Genomic DNA, 7,611 nt, shown 5'->3' on the forward strand with positions numbered 1-7,611 from the left:
CATTTTTCAATATTCTGAGTACATAGCTCAGCCATCACAGTGATCTATTCAGACACCCGCCAAGTTCGGGGCAACCTAAACTCAGAATTAGTATTAGAGATATTGCCTTACCTTTGCTGATCTTCGTCAGAATGCACTCCCAGGACTGCTACTTCCACAAGAAATGTTGTTTTTGTTCGAAATAATCCATATTTATGTACAAATACCTCCGTTTTGTTTGTGCGTACAGATCACTTATCCAAAGGCATAACGCGCGAGCGCGGAACGAGAGACGAAAAGTCAAAATGTTCCATTACCGTACTTAGAAGCATGTCAAACGCTGTTTAAAATCAATCTTTATAGTATTTTTAACGTAAAATTACGATAATATTCCAACCGGACAATAGCATATTCATTCAAGAAGAAAAAGAAGTAGGGTCGCGCTCGCAGGACCGAGCATATCCAATCCCTTTGTTGCCAGGCAGACCACTCAGTAACTGAGCTCCTATTATCTGCCCAGTGACAGGAATGCTCAAACCACTTTCTGAAGGCTTTAGACAGCCAATGGAAGCCTTAGGAAGTGCAACGTCCCCCACAGACACTGTAGTTTCGATACAGAATCAAAAGAAGAACTACAATTCTCAGACTTTCCACTTCCTGCTTGGAATTCTCTCAGGTTTTTGCCTGCCATATGAGTTCTGTTATACTCACAGACACCATTCAAACAGTTTTAGACACTTCAGCGTGTTTTCTATCCAAATATACTAATAATATGCATATTCTAGTTTCTGGGCCAGAGTAGTAACCTGTTTAAATTTGGTACGTTTTTCATCCGGCCGTGAAAATACTGCCCCCTAGCCCAGACAGGTTAACGAGTCTGACGCAAAGGATATACTGCTGCTCCCGGACCAGGCTCAAATCCCCGTCATTCGCATGAAGATGAGACGCCGCAGATCTGGATGTCTTGTGAGAATTAGTCGGGGTGTGGGTAACCCGCCTCTACCATCCGTACTATTGGCCAACGTGAAATCAATGGAGAATAACTGGATGAGCTCCATTCGAGACTATCCTACCAACGAGATATTAAAAACTGTAATATCTTTCACTGAGTCGTGGCTGAACAATGACATGGATAATATACAGTTGGCTGGGCTTTCCATGCATCGGCAAGACAGAACAGCTACCTCCGGTAAGACGAGGGTGGTGGTCTGTGTCTATTAGTCAATAACAGCTGGTGCGCGATCTCTAATATTAAAGATGTCTCAAGGTTTTGCCCGCATGAGGTAGAGTACCTCATGATAAGCTGTAGACCATACATTTACAGAGAGTTTTCATCTATATTTTTCGTAGCTGTATATTTACCACCATAAACCGATGCTGGCACTAAGACCGCACTCAACGAGCTGTATAAGGCCATAAGCAAATAAGAAAATGCTCATCCAGAGGCATCGCTCCTAGTGGCCGGGGACTTTAATGCAGGAAACTTAAATCCTTCTTTACTTAATTTCTACCAGCAATCTTTATTGCACTCCACACTGCCCTTTCCCACTTGGACAAAAGGAACACCTACGTGAGAATGTTGTTCATCGACTACAGCTCAACGTTCAACAACATAGTGCCCTCTAAGCTCGTCACTAAACTAAGGACCCTGGAACTAAACACCTCCCTCTGCAACTGGATCCTGGACTTCCCGACGGGCCACCCCCAGGTGGTAAGGGTAGGCAACAACACATCTGCCACGCAGATCCTCAACACAGGGCCCCTCAGGGGTGCATGCTTAGCCTATTGGGAGGAGGTCAGAGACCTGGCAGTGTGGTGCCAGAACAACAACCTCTCCCTCAACGTGATCAAGACAAAGGAGCTGATCATGGACTACAGTCAAAGGAGGGTCGGGCACGCCCCGATTCACGTCAACGGTGCTGTAGTGGAGCGGGTCGAGAGCTTCAAGTTCCTTGGTGTCCACATCATCAACAAACTATCATGGCCCAAACACACCAAGACAGTCGTGAAGAGGGCACGACAACGCCTATTCCCCCTCAGGAGACTGAAAAGATTTGGCACGGATTCTCAAAACGTTATACAGCTGCACCATCGAGAGCATCCTGACTGGTTGCATCACCGCCTGGTATGCAACCACTCGGCATCCGACCGCAAGGCGCTACAGAGGGTAGTGCGTATGTCCCAGTACATCACCGGGGCCAAGCTTCCTGCCATCCAGGACCTCTATACCGGGCGGTGTCAGAGGAAGGCCCTAAAAATTGTCAATGACTCCAGCCACCCTAGTCACAGACTGTTCTCTCTGCTACCATTTACATTTACATTTAAGTCATTTAGCAGACGCTCTTATCCAGAGCGACTTACAAATTGGTGCATTCACCTTATGATATCCAGTGGAACAACCACTTTACAATAGTGCATCTAAATCTTTTAAGGGGGGGGGGGTTAGAAGGATTACTTTATCCTATCCTAGGTATTCCTTAAAGAGGTGGGGTTTCAGGTGTCTCCGGAAGGTGGTGATTGACTCCGCTGTCCTGGTGTCGTGAGGGAGCTTGTTCCACCATTGGGGTGCCAGAGCAGCGAACAGTTTTGACTGGGCTGAGCGGGAACTGTGCTTCCTCAGAGGTAGGGGGGCCAGCAGGCCAGAGGTGGATGAACGCAGTGCCCTTGTTTGGGTGTAGGGCCTGATCAGAGCCTGAAGGTATGGAGGTGCCGTTCCCTTCACAGCTCCGTAGGCAATCACCATGGTCTTGTAGCGGATGCGAGCATCAACTGGAAGCCAGTGGAGAGAGCGGAGGAGCGGGGTGACGTGAGAGAACTTGGGAAGGTTGAACACCAGACGGGCTGCGGCGTTCTGGATGAGTTGTAGGGGTTTAATGGCACAGGCAGGGAGCCCAGCCAACAGCGAGTTGCAGTAATCCAGACGGGAGATGACAAGTGCCTGGATTAGGACCTGCGCCGCTTCCTGTGTGAGGCAGGGTCGTACTCTGCGAATGTTGTAGAGCATGAACCTACAGGATCGGGTCACCGCCTTGATGTTAGTGGAGAACGACAGGGTGTTGTCCAGGATCACGCCAAGGTTCTTAGCACTCTGGGAGGAGGACACAAGGGAGTTGTCAACCGTGATGGCGAGATCATGGAACGGGCAGTCCTTCCCCGGGAGGAAGAGCAGCTCCGTCTTGCCGAGGTTCAGCTTGAGGTGGTGATCCGTCATCCACACTGATATGTCTGACAGACATGCAGAGATGCGATTCGCCGCCTGGTTATCAGAAGGGGGAAAGGAGAAGATTAATTGTGTGTCGTCTGCATAGCAATGATAGGAGAGACCATGTGAGGATATGACAGAGCCAAGTGACTTGGTGTATAGCGAGAATAGGAGAGGGCCTAGAACAGAGCCCTGGGGGACACCAGTGGTGAGAGCGCATGGTGCGGAGACAGATTCTCGCCACGCCACCTGGTAGGAGCGACCTGTCAGGTAGGACGCAATCCAAGCGTGGGCCGCGCCGGAGATGCCCAACTCGGAGAGGGTGGAGAGGAGGATCTGATGGTTCACAGTATCAAAGGCAGCAGATAGGTCTAGAAGGATGAGAGCAGAGGAGAGAGAGTTAGCTTTAGCAGTGCGGAGGGCCTCCGTGACACAGAGAAGAGCAGTCTCAGTTGAATGCCCAGTCTTGAAACCTGACTGATTAGGATCAAGAAGGTCATTCTGAGAGAGATAGCAGGAGAGCTGGCCAAGGACGGCACGTTCAAGAGTTTTGGAGAGAAAAGAAAGAAGGGATACTGGTCTGTAGTTGTTGACATCGGAGGGATTGAGTGTAGGTTTTTTCAGAAGGGGTGCAACTGTCGCTCTCTTGAAGACGGAAGGGACGTAGCCAGCGGTCAAGGATGAGTTGATGAGTGAGGTGAGGTAGGGGAGAAGGTCTCCGGAAATGGTCTGGAGAAGAGAGGAGGGGATAGGGTCAAGTGGGCAGGTTGTTGGGCGGCCGGCCGTCACAAGACGCGAGATTTCATCTGGAGAGAGAGGGGAGAAAGAGGTCAAAGCACAGTGTAGGGCAGTGTGAGCAGGACCAGCGGTGTCGTTTGACTTAGCAAACGAGGATCGGATATCGTCAACCTTCTTTTCAAAATGGTTGACGAAGTCATCCGCAGAGAGGGAGGAGGGGGGGAGGGGGAGGAGGATTCAGGAGGGAGGAGAAGGTAGCAAAGAGCTTCCTAGGGTTAGAGGCAGATGCTTGCAATTTAGAGTGGTAGAAAGTGGCTTTAGCAGCAGAGACAGAAGAGGAGAATGTAGAGAGGAGGGAGTGAAAGGATGCCAGGTCCGCAGGGGAGGCGAGTTTTCCTCCATTTCCGCTCGGCTGCCCGGAGCCCTGTTCTGTGAGCTCGTAGTGAGTCGTCGAGCCACGGAGCAGGAGGGGAGGACCGAGCCGGCCTGGAGGATAGGGGACAGAGAAAATCAAAGGATGCAGAAAGGGAGGAGAGGAGGGTTGAGGAGGCAGAATCAGGAGATAGGTTGGAGAAGGTTTGAGCAGAGGGAAGAGATGATAGGATGGAAGAGGAGAGAGTAGCGGGAGAGAGAGAGCGAAGGTTGGGACGGCGCAATACCATCCGAGTAGGGGCAGAGTGAGAAGTGTTGGATGAGAGCAAGAGGGAAAAGGATACAAGGTAGTGGTCGGAGATTTGGAGGGGAGTTGCAATGAGATTAGTGGAAGAACAGCATCTAGTAAAGATGAGGTCAAGCGTATTGCCTGCCTTGTGAGTAGGGGGGGAAGGTGAGAGGGTGAGGTCAAAAGAGGAGAGGAGTGGAAAGAAGGAGGCAGAGAGGAATGAGTCAAAGGTAGACGTGGGGAGGTTAAAGTCACCCAGAACTGTGAGAGGTGAGCCATCTTCAGGAAAGGAACTTATCAAGGCGTCAAGCTCATTGATGAACTCTCCAAGGGAACCTGGAGGGCGATAAATGATAAGGATGTTAAGCTTGAAAGGGCTGGTAACTGTGACAGCATGGAATTCAAATGAGGAGATAGACAGATGGGTCAGGGGAGAAAGTGAGAATGTCCACTTGGGAGAGATGAGGATTCCAGTGCCACCACCCCGCTGGCTCGATGCTCTAGGGGTATGCGAGAACACGTGGGCAGACGAAGAGAAAGCAGTAGGAATAGCAGTGTTATCTGTGGTAATCCATGTTTCCGTCAGCGCCAGGAAGTCTAGGGACTGGAGGGTAGCATAGGCTGAGATGAACTCAGCCTTGTTGGCTGCAGACCGGCAGTTCCAGAGGCTGCCGGAGACCTGGAACTCCACGTGGGTCGTGCGCACTGGGACCACCAGGTTAGAGTGGCAGCGGCCACGCGGTGTGAAGCGTTTGTATGGCCTGTGCAGAGGGGAGAGAACAGGGATAGACAGACACATAGTTGACAAGCTACAGAAGTGTTGTTTCTTGTATTATTGTCTCTTGTGTCTTTAGAGAACTGTTTCACTTTGATATCCTTTTTCTTCTGTCCTGATTTTCTCTTTCTTTTCTTCTGTTAACTAGATATTCTTTGTTGTTCTTCGTTAGCTAGCTAGCTTCTACCACACAGCAATCGGTACCAGAGCGGCAAGACTATGTTCCAAAAGGCTCCTTAACAGCTTCTACCCCAAGCCATAAGAGTGCTGAACAGTTAATCAAATGGCTACCCAGACTATTTGCATTGACCCCCACCCTTTTTTTACACTGCTGGTACCCCCTGTATATAGCCTTACTTCTGTTTATTTAGTAAATATTTTTTTGACTCTTATTTTTGAACTGCATTGTTGGTTAAGGGCTGGTAAGTAAGCATTTCATGGTATGGTCTACACCTGTTGTATTCGGCGCATGTGACAAATACAATTTGATTCGAGCTTGTTTTGTTAACACCCGCCTCCTTCGTCATCCTTTAAGTTGACGTCATGGCTCTATCAAAGACAGTAAAGTTTTAATATAGGCAGAAACTGTTTATCCAAACAGAAATCCCTGATCACATTTGTAGGTGATGTCATGGCAACGCTGGCTAGCTAAGCTCATGCGCAGAAACGTCGGACTGGTCGTCTTGCGCCGAACAGCGCATATGCAGGCGGCCAAATCAACGGCACTCCTTTAATATAAAGTTGTTTTTGACGAAAATGAAAACGTGTCCATTTGGTATGTTTCAAAGCCATTTGGCCTGTGTGTCCATAGCTCTGCGCTGCCACCTAGTGGCGCTTATATTCCGTTTTTTCCTGTGTAACCTACTGGTGCATTTTTAAAATGTTATTATTTGTTTAATTTAACTAGGCAAGTCAGTTAAGAACAAATTTGTATTTACAATGACGGCCTACCCCGGCCAAACACTAACCCGGACAAGCCATACTGGCTGGCAACGTTCTTATTCCTTGCTTGCTAGCTAGCAAACTACGCCTAACTGACAGTCAAGTCAAAATGTGCAGCCAGAATAACAGCAAAGTAGCTGCATTTGCATTTGTTTACGCTCCCTAGTGGTGCAGTGGTCTAAGGCGCTGCATCTCAGTCTTAGAGGCGTCACTACAGACCCTGGTTTGATTCCAGGCTGTATCACAACCGGCTGTGATTGGGAGTCCCATAGGGCGGCGCACAATTGGCCCAGCGTTGTCCGGGTTAGTGTTTGGCCGGGGTCTCAGCTAGCAATGAGGAAACGGCCCAGAAGCGTCCATCTTCCGGGGGGCCGGAACTGATTGAATCAGCCCAGAATCGGGTCTCGGACTCTCCCCGGTAATCAAAATGAATGACTGCCCAGAATTGGCCCAATGTTTCCGTCTACGTTTTCATTTTCGCCGACTTTGCCGTCATCAAAACAGAATCCCCCCAGAAGCAGCCCGATGCTAATTTACATAAATGTATACAAAATTACCCGATTTAGTCATTTTAAATATTATACATACAAATTATACCCATCCACTAAAAAACATTTTGTGTCAGAGGAAACACCATACACCTGGTGAGCGTGCATGCGCCTAGCCCGCCACAAAAAAAATGAAAAGCTGTTTTCTAGTGACATTTATTTGGATTCATTCATAACAATGAGCTAATGGCATAGAAAATGTGCTCACTCGTCAGGACACTGTTGTTCAGAGGAGCTAGCCAACAACACAGCTACAGTAACACAATCACTTCAAACTGAAGCTGGAAAGACTGCAAATTATCTGTGTTTTGTTTTACCTTTTTGAAACACTTTTTTGGTATATATCCATAAAAATAATGGCAGCCGATTCATGATTTCGATTGGCTGAGAAACCCTGCCTGCCTGTCTCGTCCCAACACGTTCATTACTATGGGACAGCAGGAGATCAAATTTCAATATTGAAACAATGTTGCAAATGTAGGAGACAGACAGCAAGGTTAATACAAATCTCTGCTGTTGAAAACAAAATGTTAGTTTAGAAGAAATGTGAGAATGTATTTTTATATTTGAGATCAAGTTTATAAATTGCCTGAATGGGCAGACGAGAGTGGATTACGCAGTCAGATGGAACAGAGTAAATTGCCATTTTAACATCGTAGATTTAGCTGGTCACAACTTGTGGAATAGACACCGGCTGGAATGCGGTTTTAACCAATCAGCATTCAGGATTAGACCCACCTGTTGTATAATAGTGTAATAGCCTAGT

This window comes from Salmo salar, chromosome ssa04, assembly GCF_905237065.1.
Source record: "Salmo salar chromosome ssa04, Ssal_v3.1, whole genome shotgun sequence".
Classification (NCBI taxonomy): Eukaryota; Metazoa; Chordata; class Actinopteri; order Salmoniformes; family Salmonidae; genus Salmo; species Salmo salar.